The sequence below is a fragment of the Camponotus vicinus genome, unplaced genomic scaffold, assembly GCF_025532165.1.
Source record: "Camponotus vicinus isolate PSW18456_S1 unplaced genomic scaffold, iyCamVici1.0 SCAF_2, whole genome shotgun sequence".
NCBI lineage: Eukaryota > Metazoa > Arthropoda > Insecta > Hymenoptera > Formicidae > Camponotus > Camponotus vicinus.
The window spans coordinates 9,858,695-9,874,899 of NW_028141956.1; the positions used below are offsets into that span (position 1 = coordinate 9,858,695).

The 16,205-nt window shown below is 36.8% G+C and overlaps 1 protein-coding gene and 1 long non-coding RNA gene across 7 annotated transcripts in view; one reads left to right on the plus strand and one right to left on the minus strand.

Moving 5' to 3' along the window:
* The window catches only part of LOC145965985 (uncharacterized), a 232,990-nt gene that overhangs the window by 190,371 nt on the left and 26,414 nt on the right, over positions 1-16,205 (minus strand). For all 6 annotated transcript variants that reach the window (XR_014436935.1, XR_014436936.1, XR_014436934.1 and 3 more), the window contains exon 3: positions 13,000-13,115. This is a non-coding gene — a long non-coding RNA (uncharacterized LOC145965985). The remainder of the gene's footprint in view (positions 1-12,999; positions 13,116-16,205) is intronic.
* Pxb (putative Hedgehog signaling attenuator pxb) overlaps positions 1-16,205 on the plus strand; it is a 377,459-nt gene that overhangs the window by 5,731 nt on the left and 355,523 nt on the right. The window lies entirely within an intron of this gene.

The window sequence follows — 16,205 nt, forward strand, 5'->3', positions numbered from 1 at the left end:
ACTTCGGGTTTACGTAAAACTCCAGGCAAATGGAAGCGTGGAATTTTCAATTTATCGAGCAAATGTTTTTCGTGCGGCTTTTGGTCTCGTGTATGTACACTAACGAACGAATTACGGCGAGACCAACAAAACGAACATCGCCGTTAAAAGACGGGAACATGTCCGAGTTGTAACTGCGAACGACACTCCGTGTTTTCGTTTATCGGTAGACGGATAAGCGTGAGAATATTGACGTGACGATGCCTCATTAACGCCTCCCATAATCGATACTCGGGGCGCCCGTCGTCCTCGCCGGCGTCGAAAATAAATGCCCGTCGTCGTCCCGTGTCTCGAAACGAGCGCTGTCGTAATCGGAGTGTCCGGGAACGACAGGCAGGAAATAATAAGTCTCCCCAAACGGTCCTGTTTACAAGCTTTTTTACGCGACAATCGAATTTTCTGTGGCACCGACGGATGTCGTCGGACTAACTTCGCGTGGGACTCTCCGCCTGGCATTTAGCGTCTCATCTAGAAATTGAAAAGCTTAGTGCCAGAAACAAGAAGTTCCTTCTCTAATCACTTAGAAAGAGATTTATACACTTACTTAAATTTAAATTTAAATTATTAATTTTCTTCTAGTATTTTTTCTAAATTTTTCCTATTTTATATATACTATGTATATTAAAATTATATACATATTTGATATATTTTTTTGATGCTTCAAGCAGACAAATGCAATTCTACGTAATAATTTCAAACGAATAAAACTGGAGTACTCGATAATGCAATTCAATCACCGGCGAACGAATCGGCTTTAATTCACAAACGAATGGTAATTAGGAGAAAGCCCGAGCGCAAACTCCTATCACGATGGAGTCTACGACAAAGAGGCGACAGATTTATTTTCTCTTGCCTGGATTAATTTATATAAATTCGATGACACACACATACGGACGTCAACGCGTCCTTAATCCGGCTTTAATCCGCATTAATCATCATAGCTTATTTTTCCTGTCGCCGCGTGTTCCTTCGACACAGCCTCCGCGTCTTCTCGTGGCGGTTGGTTCACGCCCGCTCCCGTAAATCGTTCCCCAACGAGTTCCGTGCGTCCGTGAAATAGGAGGTCGGTCGCGCGATGCGACGCGGAAACCGCGAGTGACGAGGGTCGGCCTCGCGGTTAAAGACCGCGCGTTAATCCAGCGCGAGTACACTAAGTATTATTTAGTGTCGGCGACCGGTGACAAGTCGATTTAATTTATTATCCCCGGTCGTCCCACGCTCGCAGAAATACACGGAGCGAATTACATTCGCGAGCCGAGATTCGTCCTGGAGAATCGTGCTCTCTGGAGACGTTCCAACTGCGATCGAGAGGACGGTGGAACGAATGCACTGGCGAATGCATTCGCGGTTCTCGTTCGCTCGAATGGTTATATTATTCGAATATTTAGATACGAAGTTTCTCATGCCCAACATATCCGACATATTTGAATATTTATCGTGAATGAACATCGAGCGCTTATTCTCACAGTTATATAAGTATTCATGTAAAAAGTTAAAACTCTAAAATTTTAGTTATTCTCAGTTATATTATTAGTTATTTTATTAGTTATTTTATTATTATTAATTATATTATTAGTTATTATATTATATTATGTAATTATAAGTTGCGAAAACGATTTTTCAAGCTTATTTTACATAATTTACAATTTATATAAAAAATGACAAAAGAATATAACTCAGAGAATTTTATAAAATTTTATTATTACATGAATTAGAAAATATTGTTTAAAAAATCGAATATTATTATTATTATTATTATCAGTATTTAAAATCATATTGTTTAAAAAAAATTGTAGAATTTTATTCCGCATAATAAATTATATCTAAAGCGCTCTTCACTTAATCATCTCGTTTGAAATAAATTTTTACATGATACACTTTTCACACGCGTGTACGAATATGATCTGAAGAATTTAGATCACACAGAATAGGGAGATAATGAATCATCCGCGGCGCGCAGAGAGATACCTTATTTCAGTATATATCGCCTCAACCACCGAATTTATGTATCGGCTTGATTCCGGCTATTAATATTGCTCGCTCGACGATTTATCGCGCAACACCAGCGGCGCTCGCGCGACTTGGCATCGGACAGAATTCCGCACTTATACCACCGCTCGTACCCTCTCCGCGGCTTTCCTCGAACAAAGGCAAACGGCAAACAAATCGGCTCTCATTTCGCGGTAATTATGCGAACGGGGTTATCGACCGACGCGTCGCGACCTGGGTCGCCGCCAAAATAACTGAGATTTTTGGGAAAACGCAACGCAACGCGCGCCCGACGCGACTAACGATTATTACATATTTATCGCTCGTTATAGTGAGCTGCACATATAAAGGTGAGCAGACAAGCGCGCGCGCGCGTGTTTAATTAGCCCGATATACAAATGAGACGACTATTACGTTTATAATAATGCGCATTACGAGATAATACAAATAATTGCTCGCGCTCGTTAACTCGCGCTTCCGCTTCACTGATATATCGCCAGTAACAAACATCTCTTTCTGGCTTGATCGTAATTTTCGCATATGGCATTTTGTGTGTATATATGTGTAAGACTGAGATATATATTTTTATAATTAAACTGTATAATTTAACTGTAAATATGACTAATTTTAATTTATTCATATACCTAATAATTAATTTGTATATTTTATATTAAAATGTATTGAATTGAAATATAATCAAATCATTATATTTTTAATTAAATGTAGTTTCATATCGGAAAAATAAAATTCTTAATTAAATCCTTTTAGAAGAATTTTATTATTGTATTCTTCTTTTATATTCGCACAAAATATCTTCACCCCAAAGTTTGGATTAAAACCCCTTTTATGTAAAAGCCGCCATAAAGCCACACGTGATTTACTCGTAGATATAATCTCAGAGTTGTGTGTATAAACATGTTGGCCAGATTCTGGGATTATTACACGAACTCCTCTCGGTTTCACCCTTTTAACCAGCTCACATTCGAGCCAAACTCCCGCCCGAGTCGCTTTGGACAGCTTCGACGGAGATTTCCTCGTGTTGCGGCTCGAGTGCGTGTCTGCTCGTCTCACTCGACTCCCGTTTTGTTTGCGTAACGCGGTTACTCGAGGGGACTACCGAGGATATCCAAGGCTACGATACCAACCTCGACCTCTCCTCGGGACGAACAATCTCAGTAAGACAGAGATCAAGGGACGCGTCTACATGGAAAGTCAGGGACGGATCTATATAAAAAATATAATTTCATCGGATTTCGAGGGAAGAATATTTATCAGAATTTTGTAGATTATTCTTTTTTTCATTTCACTCGCAACATTTTCTAAGAAAATAGTTGGGATACCCTCTTGAATCTTTGAAATTATGAGAGAAACGTGTCGCGGCGCAAAGTGGATGGATAATTTTTATTCAAATTGTCACATACGATATATCGTGAAACACTTTTACGAGAGTAAACATCACTAGTATACAAGAGTGTTATACGATTGATATGACAAAAAATATTAGCCTCGAGAAAAATAATCGTCCGTCCCTATAGGGGGAAAAAAAAGAAGAGGAAGAGAGTTAGGCTCAGCCTCCGTAATCAAACAACGATCTACGCCCCTTAATGACCGAGTGACTGTTGTTGCTCCTTGATTCGTTTCGCGGGGTGTGGCGGTTCGTTCGCGTTACGTGGGGTTGAAACAGCTGCGAGTGACACCCCTGGTGCTTGTACCCTGTGTCGCGGTGTTGCTTTCCACTTTCTCTCTCCATCTCTTTCTCTACCGAACCTTTGTCGCTCTCTTCTTTTTGCCTCTCTTTCTGTCTCTCGCTTCCAACAACCCTATACATAATTACCACGACTACCACTCGCGTTTGTGAAATTTGCATTATCGAGCCACCTCTCGTGCGATGGGGCGGGGCCGAAATCCTGCGACGAGATTGTTAAGGAATCAATCACGCTCTGTCGTAGGATCTGCTCGTTGACCGGCAAAACTCGTTGCGAGTTACCGTCACCGTTTTCATTGTATTCGTTAATAGGATTTTAAGGTTTTTCAGATTTATTTCATCAACGTTATTTCAATGGAATGAATCACAAGCCAATCAGGAAGATTTGCAGATTTTCGGAATTTTGAAAATATGAGAAGTATTCATAGAAAATTCAACCGAGCTCTATTTCTATGTGTGCGTTTTTATGTCTACATTCAAATAAGTTTGACAATCAATTTATTAGCAAATTTTGACAAATGATCGATGCATCAATCATTGTTAATCTCACTCGCTCAATTTTCTAAATTTGTTATCATATATTAACATCACTCTCAAATATTTTATTTCAATTTATATTCGTTGGACGATTATTTTACAATAAATACATTTTTTCCAATACCAAAAGTTTTACGTAGCAATTTTTAAACTCTAGAATAATTATTATTGCTACTGCTGGGGAAATATCAAATAATTCAATTTTGTATACCATATAAAAATATAATACAAATTGAGCGTACATCAGTTTTTTATTTTAAATTTTTATGATATTTCCATAAAAATATAAGGGCAAAAAAATATTACAAATTTAAAATAAAACCGATTTGCTCAATATATATACTAATTATAAACTTATGTTATTTTTATATCGTATATAGAAAATTGAATTTTGATTTTCAGCAGCGGCAAATTAAACACATAAAAATATTATCTAACAATTTATTTAAAAATTTGTATATATATATATATATATAGCTATCCTATATGGAAATAATTTCTCGGCACGCGTCTGATTTTATCATTTGTAGGCCATAGCCACAGTTTCTTTTGTATCATTTCTCATAAAGAATCGTTCTCAACTTCCTTTAAAAAGCAAGTTTATCCTCCACTTTTGGAACCATTGAATTTTTCTTTATTCATAGACGTCCGCTGTTGCGACTCGGTATGTAACCATTAAGCAGGAATAAAGGCGGAAACCGGATTTCTGTGCGACACTCTCGAACAGGCTACGTGTGGATACTTGCTACAACGGCACACAATGAACAAAACTTTCGTAACTCTGCTGGATTCTCCATAGAACATTATTTATTTTACGCTTTTTCCGTCCAACGAGCGATTCCACGGCTCGAGAGTTAAACGCGGAGGCGTCCGGGATGTCTTGTCTCGATACTTTATCTTTTCCGCGCGACTTGGAAATTACACGTGATATCAATGTTACATCAATGAATTTGAATAAGCTGCGATTATTTCACGCAACGCAGTTAAATAAAAATAATGTCATGATATAATAATTAATAGATACACGTAATGATTCTTTTCTTCAAGAAAATCATAACTTGAAGCGTTTTATATAAAAATAACAAATATTTTCCTTCTCACATTTATGAACCTATTTTTCGAAATTGCGATACGTTTTTCGTTTTTCGTTTTTGTAAATTTACCCTTTCTCAAGGGTTGAAAAAGTCAGTCCATCGTATTATTTGTAGCTCTCTAGAGCTGTACGTAAGCAACCATATATCTCCTCGCGCAGATAAAATCGAATTAAAGGAATAATAATAACGCATTCTGTCTTCGTTACAGACATTGTGCGCGCGAGAGAGCCGGCATCTGTCGCGTCCTATGGGGGATTCCACGGTGTTACGTTCCATGATGGTGTATACGCATACCCCATTTCTCACCCCCCTTTCTCCACGCCCACGTGGAAGCCGCGCGTGCTGTAAAAGGGCTACGAACGCTCGCGCGCTCTCGAACGAAATGAAACTGATATATATGTAAATCACTCGTATCTCTATGTATGAGAGGCGGAAACGTTGCGTATCCGCGCGTGAAAAACGCGCACGCCGTTACATACATCGGCTTGTAACGCGTCGCGACTTTACTCGCTCGCGGCTTTATTCGCCGGTAAACAAGCGAACTATCACACGGCTGAGATGAGTTTACACGGTTTATGTCACATCGACGATTGCAAATGAAAAATGAAGCTTTCTCGCGTTCGTTTTCCCTCGCTTCGAACGATTTCATGCGAGATAAATCGTTTAAAGTGCATACGGGGTTATCTCGAAGATCCCGTTTTTTCTCTCTGACCAAGGAAGCTTAAAATTAATTTTTTTTCCCACGACAAAACATTTTGCAATTTTCAATCGGATTCAAGATACGGCGCGCGTAGACGCGCTTTTATATTCGCACGTGACACGCTGATCTTTTTCCCTTCGCAGAAGGTACGTCATCGCTTCCTGCGGATGTTTTGCATAATCGACATTGCGAATAAAAGATACGGAGCGGTTTATACAGCAGTCGCATTGCAATTCAATACGATCGGCGTGGCACGCCGCGTCGATGCAGAGGCATTCGCGGAATTACCAAGCGGTTATTATTCGAGCCGCGATTGTCGTTGTTATTAATCAGTCGTTAACGCTCCCCGGTTCGTGTATCACAATTTATGTCGAATACCTCGCGTGCGCGTTACGAGAGCGTTTAGCGAAAGCGAATACGATGAAAGGAAGAGAGAATATGCAGAGATTCCGGAACGAGATATGAATTTTAGAACAGATATTAAAATTAATTTAGAGATGGCAGATATGAAAATTTTGCAAAGACACAGCAACATAAAATATACACGTATGTGTTTGACGCAAGGTATAAAAATCAGGGTGTGTCTATCTGAAAATATTTCTGAAATTATGTACGAATAGATGAAAATTTTTGAAAAATTCGGAGACATTTCATAAAATTAAAGAAAATGAAGAATATCCCAATCGTGAAGTCTATCGATATCTATAGAATTTTCGTAGAATATTAAAGTTAATTTAGAGATGATAAATATGAAAACTTTGCAAATTCACAAAAACATAAAATATACACGTAAGTATTTTATGCAAACTATGAAAATCAAAAGAAATGTCTACTTTCTATCTGAAAATACTTCTGAAGTTATATACGAAAATTTTGAAAAATTCGGAGACATTTCATAAAATTGGAAAAAATGAAGAATATCCCAATCGTGAAGTGTATCGATTTATAGAATTTACGTAGAATCTCTTTGAATTGATATTAAAAAATTTACTTTCAATGCATCTCGATAAAGACTTCATTGAACGCGCTCGCTTTCAATCATCTGTCCGCGACTGCCAATGATGTCATCTTTTATCATTGCTTCTCGAGAGAACACGCGTTTACGTTTCGCCGATCGCGAACTGTCACGGATGCTCCGAGCAAACGTTGATTTTCTAAGACCGATTGTGTGTTATCGTGCCATGCATACGCATGCACAAGGTGTCGACTGTCATAGGTGTCTCGATCGCAACAACTGCCGCTTGTTTCTCGGTAGTCGAACGAGTTATCGACCGTCTCGCATGAACGCATCGTCGTTATCATAATGCAAACACGCGTGGCACGATACGCAAAATCGAAGTGTTGCGTTGTCGCGCTAATCGTTATCCTCGTCATTTGTTTCGCGGACTGACGTGAGCTCGCATACGCAAGGGTATCCATTGTATTCAGCTGGATGCTTTACCTCCTCAGATATCGCCACCTGGAGGAATGGACATTCATCGAAATATGCGTTACGTTAAATATAATATGATATTATGAGAAAATAGAGATAGTCTCCTCAATGAAACTGCAGTTGTTCTTATCTGAAGGAAAATATCGAAAAGTATTTATATTTATTCGGATTCAAGATATTGTGAAGGAAAAGACGATATCCTAGTTCATTTCCAGAAACACATAGATGAGCCAGTTCGAAATTCCCTAGCTTCGGTTAGGTAATCTAGTTTTCACATAAACGGAATCAGGCTCCTGCATCAGAAACAGGGTAATTGGCTCCCGCGGGTGTGTCGATCGTAATAAATAGGAGATTCCTGAACAACTTCTTCTTCGATTTCCGGAATAAAATAAAGTCGGCGGCTACCCCCGGGAGGGTGCCGCGTATTCCTATTCTGCCAACCGCTACGTTCTCGCTTACAAGCGCCGACTTGCCACTCACCGAAATTACTTTCGCACAATCGAATCCGACTGCGAGCCGCGATGACGCTGTCTCGCCGCGAGGGTCGAGACAACGAGTCCTTCAGAGACGCCCCATGACACATACTTGACATGAAACGAGATTAACCCTATAGAAATAGCAAATCCAGTCCAAAAAGTATGCGGGATTTCCCTGTGTTTTGCGATAACTACATTTTACTCCACTTGGCCTTTAGTACTTTTATCGTACCTTCATCGAATAAAAATTAGTATATATTTAAAAATAAACTGCAACAATTATAAAGCTGAATACATTATACGTAATGTATCATGTATTATGTCAAATATTTTGATTAGTCCTAATAATTTTTATATTATTCTTCATTTTATAAAATTATTTTATCTTATAAAATTTATTTTATAAATTATTTTATTTTATAAGTCACATATATAAAAAAGATTGATAATATAACACTTATATAAAAATAAAGAGCACAATATTCTGTGATTATTTCTTATAACATTAACTATATAATATATTATAGAAAGTTACGAGTGTAAAAAGTTAATAATATTTGATAATAAAGAAAAGCTTATGCACACTTCTTAAGATTATAAATAAGATATTTCTTTATTTTTTTGTCGCCGTTAACTTTTTTTTCTATCGCTTGATCGCGTCGTCGGGTAAACAGTTTGAATAAACGCCCGTGATTGGATCGATGTATGCGCATCTGGCTACTAAATAAGGGGTGGGTCGGTTTTTTCATCGACTGGCATCAGTCAGAAGAGATCGAAATTCCACCCTTCGCGAATCTCGAAAGCGCACCCTTCTTCGTACATAAATTTAGTCAGCCACTCGCGATTCTGTGCAGTTACGCTTCTCTTTCGTCCCTCCCCCTTCTCCCTTTTCTTAAACCGATTTCCATTATAGGGTACAATGATGTTACAACCATCCCTTTCGGTATTTTTTCTCACAGATTCGGTACTAATAAATTTCTGAAGAAAAATGGATTAATTTATTGTTAGCGTCTTTTTGAAGCGTCTAAAATATAACTCGATTTGAAAGTCGAACTACCGAAGTAAGCAGCAATTTTCAAAAGATTTGAGATAATACGAGGTGTTTTGTAACGTTTGTAGAAAACTTAAAGAATGCGTTCTTTGATAAACTTGAAGTTAACTTTCTCTCTCTGCGAGAATTTTAACCGAATTATAATTACAAAGTTGCATAGAACTGTAAATTAAAGACTCTTTCTTTTTCAAGACTAAACTTTAGAGAATGCAAAATACAACAAAATCTTATCCTGCAACTAATTTTAAGTTCCCTTCACTTTAAGAACGTAGTAATACAAACTTAATTATCATATACAATTTAATATTTAATATGAAAAATGATCGTGTAATTGAATTTTTATTTTTAATTTGTCTAAATGCAAACTTTGGACAAATAAAGCATAACTACAGAAAAATCTACATCTACTATTTTGTATAAAATTATAATATATAATATAATATTATAAATTATAATTTATAATATAAGAATATTATATTATATTGTAAGAGAATATTTTTTTAATATAAATAACATATTTATATTTTATAAGAAGAGATATTTTTTTCATTCTCTCTTATATTCATTCAATAAAAATCTTACAATTGTGAATTAAAGGACTACTTTCTTTCATTATTTAAAATTTTAATCAATGTTTCCATTATCTTGCTAAAACTCCCATAAAAATTATATTAAATTATCCACTTTTGTAGCTATTCCCTAAGTTTTTACGCGCGTTTGCCATCTTATTATTTTTCTCTCTCTTTCTTTTTCTCTTATTTCTATTTCTGTTGGGACGATGACCACCGGCGGAAAGAGCAAGCAATCTTTGGCGGAAAACAACGCGTCGAATAATTTATCGGCGGTGGACAGGGGTTGGCGAGAGTGAGAGCAAAGGCGAGACCATCCTGTTATCTATCACCTGAACGCGCCACTTTCTCACAAGATACGTTACAGGTTCGTTCAAATCAGAAACGAAGCTACGAAATAATGAAAGAGTTACTGTAAAATGATAATATTACATAATACATTGCTACATTTTAGACTTTTTCTTTGCTATAATTACACTTGTATATTCTTTTTCTTGAATATTCTTTAAAAATTCTGGCGTTCTTAGAATTATTATCAAGAGAAACATATTTTTTTCAAGCTGTATTGTTTTTGTTTTATTTAAATATAATCAAAGATGAATAAAATAGTATAGAAATATATAAAGTTAATGTTCTTATTAAATTCTAAATAATTAATATAAAAAAATAATTTATTCTTGTCTCAAAATATTATTTCAAAGATTTTTAATTTTACATTTGATTTTACAAATCAGAAATAAATGTTTTAATTATGTTTTTCTCGTTTTATGTTGATTTTTTAAGTTTTCAAATAATTATTTCATTATATCGGCAGCGAAATATTTAGATTTTTTCTATTTATTTTTCTCTTATAATTTGTGTCTCTTAGATCCATTCGTTACACCTCTTTCATCAAAACTGCACGAATTTTTTCGGTTTATTAATATTTCCTATATAACTAAAATAAATTTCAAATAATATAAGATATATAAATTATAAAAAATAATAATCAGTGCAAGTTCGATAATTTTATGTCATTTCGTATATATAAGAATTTCTAAAAAATTATTATATTAATAATTTTAAATTATTATATTAATATAATTTTAAATTATTATATTAATATAATTTTACATTATTACATTAATAATTTTTTGCTCATATCATGCTAATATAAATAGATATTTTTTCCCATGTATTTGCATTAAAAAACTATTGTATTTAGATATATTTTTAATAATCTACATTCGAAATATGTCCGCCTCTGATTAATTAACGTATCTCCTTTTAATAAATTCAAACAATTTACACTTAATGAGATTAACGGCAAAGTATAAGTTTAATCCGGTTCTCCAAGATGCATTCGCGCGAGACATAAAAGAGGTCGTTGAAGGAAGGGTTTAAGCTTAACGTTAAGCCAAACAAACGAAAGCATTATTACGCGCGTGCCGTTAAAACACCGCAGCCGCTATATGCGTTACAAGGGCGGTTTTTCGCGTCAAGGACCTCGGCGTTCGCGGTATTCGAAGAGTAAATCACGTCGACGCGCACGAAAATTTCTCATCCGGCACTCCGTAAAGCCGTTAGTAGATCGCCGCTAACGCGAGTATCTCGCTCGCTTTATCGCCGGCACGTGATGCTTTTGGAAACGGCCTGTAACCGAACATTCGGTCAATGTAACCCGCTGACTTATTTACGGAAAATAAGTCAGAATCACGAGGAAAGAGAATAGAAGGGAGCGAAGATCCTCTAGAATCGCTTGCCATCTAAGAAAGTGTAAGCCTTAATTTAAAGGTTCAACATCGTTTCTTGCGAGTATTTCCTTAAAACACTACATGAGGCAATTTTTACCGACATAACGTTATCCTACCACGTTTTATCCCTAACAAAATAAACCTATTACAATGTTTTACATTGTTGTTCCACGTATAACTTTTGCTCCATCTAATCCTCTTTGGTCAGAGCAAAGAGCGGTGATCGAAGAGAGAGAGGGAGAGAAAGAGAAACAAGAAAGAAAACAGAAAAGAGAAAGAGAGAGAAACGCCACGCGCGATAGAGACCCTCCTCGTTCTCGCCTTCGTTTTCTCAGGGGACCGGAAGGTGCGGGGCGGCCGAGAGATATCGCAACAGAACTAATCAACGCGAGGCGGGAGCGATTTCTCCGTTTCCCCATCTACCGAGGTAAGACGGGAGAGGGGGATAAAAAATAGTTCCGGGCGATAATATCGCCCGGCGAGAAGATAGAATCCGTTTCCCTCCGTGTTCTTCGAACCCCTGAGGGAGGGGAGCTCGCCGCGTTTTAATCTTGAATTTAAAAACGTTACCGGAGTAAGCTTTCATTGTGTCTTCTCGAACGAAATCGAAGGATATCTGTTGCGATTTTATATACACATTTTATGATATATATATGATAATGAACTACTCATCGCGCGATTCAAAGCGATTTCTGACGAGATATGACTCTTCCCCATCTTCCTTTTTCGAAATGGGGAGCGGTGTGATAAGACTGCAAAGTAATACTCAACGGGGAGACTTTAAGGAGAGGAAATTGAACGGAGAATAAAAATGGAATGCAAATATCAATATAAGTTTGCCGGGCTAGTCGGACGCCAGCAAACTTAAAAAGTTACGATGGAACGTCTACAATCTTATGCCATTCATACGCTTCTTACTAAGAGTTGAATTTTTCATATTCCTAAAAAAACGAACTGAATATCATTACATTAATATATTATGAAAATTTGATATTTAAATACTGCGAAAAACAGAGATCTCGCATCAGTTTTACGATAGATTCAGATAATGAAGTTATTTCGATGTTTACTGTTCTAATTTGAATTAGAGATAATTTGGATTAAAGAAAGAGAGAGACTCTTCCTCTCTCTCTCTCTCTCTCTCTCTCTCTCTCTCTCTCTTAAGATCATTATTCATGATTTATCCTCGTTTGCGCTAAATATCCGATATAGAATCGTACAAAGCGTCGCGATTAACTCGATCGTCTGGACGCACCGTTCGCTCCCTCCGGGGAGAAAACAAATTCGTATCTTTGTAACGAACTCATCCACTATCGAACTAATGACCGCTGCAAATCGCTTGGGTACACACTATGCCCTTTAACGTTGGCGCGTAGCATATTCGCGCTCACGCGAGTCATCGTTACTGCCATGTAAACCGCTCGGGTAAACTCATACTAGCCGTGCATAATTAATTTGGCGCACGAGTCGTGCAAGAGCGAGCACGCATCGAACCGATCGCACGATCGATTCGATCGAAACGCGCTTCCAGCTAAACTATTGGCCAGAAGCGCGCCTTCGGTCCTTCCGACTGTTGCAAGCGATGCAAATTGGGTCGCGTCTTTGAAACTGCTCTTTCTCTCTCTCTCTCCGCCTAAGATATACTAATGTAATTAATGTATTTAGTACACTTACCAATGCGCCAGTAACTAGATGAACGTGCAACTGGGACATTTAAATGCATCATCAGCGTCCTTTCCTTGCTGCTTCAATATACGTAAGGTCTCTTTTCTCTCTCTCTCTGTCTTTCTCTGAAAGTATGAAAATGGCACAAGTTTATATCATCGAAATAAATAGCTAAAGTGCTGGTAAATTAATCAAAGTTATAAAGATTCGCATCGATACATTCTATCAATACCCCATTAACATTTGTGACTCTTGCACATACTTCACATCAAATTATATTTATTTATTTTTAAAAAATAATGCTAAAATAAAATTTTAATTTAGATTGCTTAATTGTATTTATATGAATGACGTTTATATGAACTGGTCTTAAGCTCTTCTTCTGGCTCCACTTTTTCCTCCTGTATTTTATGTAAAAAAAAAAATTCGTTTTTGTCGTGCCTAATACATATGCAAAAGTGCGAACAAAAATTGTCGAATTTTATATCCCACTGATTGTGAGTCGAGAATTGCAATTGAAAAACTCGATCGAATCTGCCACAAAAATAGGGGTCCTCTTTAAGCAAAGCAATTTTTTACTGCCACTCAACAAGTCGAGTGAAGTGGATCGAAAGTTTCTGTTGGGTCCTCGATTCGCCTTTGTTACAATTCTCACTTTGACTCAGCTGCTCTTGCTCTTCGATTCTACATCCCGCTGTCCCGACATTCACAGACTAATTCGTGACTCAGCAATTAATCAAGTTCATTCACATCGTCCGTAATTTCAGTCCATCGCGATCTGATCTCGACGTTCTAAATAAGAATTCGAAACTTTAACTTGATACAGGATCTTACAAAATTCGTGATTAGAAATAAATTAAAATTAAAAAAAAATATGTGCACGCAATTGTTTGTTTTTGTGTTGCAACAACAAAAATTAATCAATGCAATAAATGCAATAATGCAATAAATTCATTCATTCATTTGTTTCATTATACACGAATCGAATAATAATAAATATTAGTAGAGAAATCAATACACTACTGTCACAGATTATTACATCGCTATTACGTCATAAACGCTCGAAATTTTCACCACAATAATTCGAGTGTATAATTTATGCTGCGTACGATGCAATACGAGCAATGCAAGTTAACCGCATCGTATACGAAAGACGGGAATGAACTCCGACATCGGTAAGATTGTTTTAGGAACCCCAAGACATCAGCTATGCTGTTTGTTAAACATCGCTCAAGCTGTCAGCGTAACTGCGGGTGTTCGAACACGCATGCATGCGTGCGAGAACTTGTGCCTTCCAACATCAAAGCTTGCATGTATTTATCGTGTAATAAATACGGTTGCTTGAATTTCACTTCGTCTTAACATTCAATGCAATTCTGAAATCATGTACAGCAATTTATTAGTACTTTCTCGCGAATTCTCAAGAGCTGATCTTTCATATTCAAGAAATTCTACATTTTCGAGAAAATTATGCTTCTGATCTTTTAATATTAAAATTCTCGTTTAGTATATTAATTAATTTGTATATTATTTTTTAATTACTTATAAACGCATTATCTGTTAAAAGAATTTTAGTCGGATTCAGAATATTCGGAATAAATACTGGAGAAGACTTTTGTGTAAAAAAAATTGACGTAAAATAAATTAAATAATCCAAATGTGAAAATAAAAGACAGCTAAATGCATTTAGAGGCTTCATTAAAGGATATTCGCGAAGTAATCTTTATTTTCCGAATATCCTTCTCCTTTTATCGTCATTTACAGTGCAAACCTCTTAATCTGCGATTAAATTCGCGACAGGGAGTTATCGACGCTAATGAGGCGGTAACGAGAAAAAATCTCGAACTCGAGATTATCGCGATCGCCGACAGTATAATGTTATGGACTGATACTAACGGTAGGTTCTTTTTCATCGAGTCGTTTTTATTAAGAACCCGTCGCAAGCGGGAATTACTTTTGTCCTCGTAATTGGCGCGCGAGCGAACCGGAAATTTTGTGTTATCGACAGTTATTAATGATTCCTCCTTTTCTCCCCCCCTTTCCTTCCTTATTCACTTGTCTTTTTAACGTTATTATTACAAATATATCTTTCTTCGCGGAAAGGACTTGTGATATGATTCAATCAATGGACATAATTTCATCCAATTGCGATCTTTTGTAAAAATTATAAAAAAAGATGTTCCTCTGTTTCTGCTTATAAATGCATAAGACTGTATTTTAGACACAGTCTATCAGCAGCTACACATTTCATTTCTTATAATTTAGTATATGTATAAATCTGCCGCGCCTTTTAACTTGACAGACGTTGACAAGCTCACTACAATTTATCGACCGCTCCATATTTTTGCAGGCAGGTTAATTTATCTACCATCACAAATTTACGTTTGACAATATATTTTCATCGCGTCCATATATATAGTCTGTTCGAAAACGCTGCACGGAATACAAAAATATGATTCACATTTCTTCACATTGATATAGTAGCGACGCGAGTTCACTCTCGGGTTATATTTTTTCCTTCGGAAAAAACTGTCAGATGGCCCGGAAGCGGACGTCAACGTGCAAAGTAACGGGAGGTCCATTAATACAACGTGGCGATCCTAATCGCCGTACGTCGTGTCAAAGCCAATTTAAGTATCTCGTTCGTCGTGTCGACGCGAAACGATGAATCGATGGCGCGGGTGTCGTGAAATTTAATCGATCGAAAAGTTTTTAACGGCTTTTCCAAGAGACTTTAGTCGTTCGAGGCTGTCGCGATAGATCCGATCGCTAGTTAAAGTGGATGAAGAAAGAAGCTGCCGATAACTCGATCACGTTTTCGCTCTTTAACACCTCTAAGGCTTGATGCAAGATTTATACTAATAACGGTTTCGTTTCGCTACTCGTTGTTAATTGTATACGAGTTACACGCTATACATCGTTGACTCAATCTTTTCACAAGTTAATAAGAAAACTTAAAAATACACAAGAGTAAATATAAAAGCATAAGAAAAATATCTAAGAATATTTTTAGATTAGAAGAAGATACAAAGTATTCTTGCAAGTCTACGCGACACTGATTCCTCGTTTCCACGTGGTAATAATTGTTCTACGTATTTGCATATTAAGCAACACGCGATGCCAACTTAGATGCCGCTTAATAAAATACGTGTAAAAGGGTGTCCCTCTCCCTTTTTGAGTCGACTACGAACGTCGAGCCGGGGAATCCGTATCGT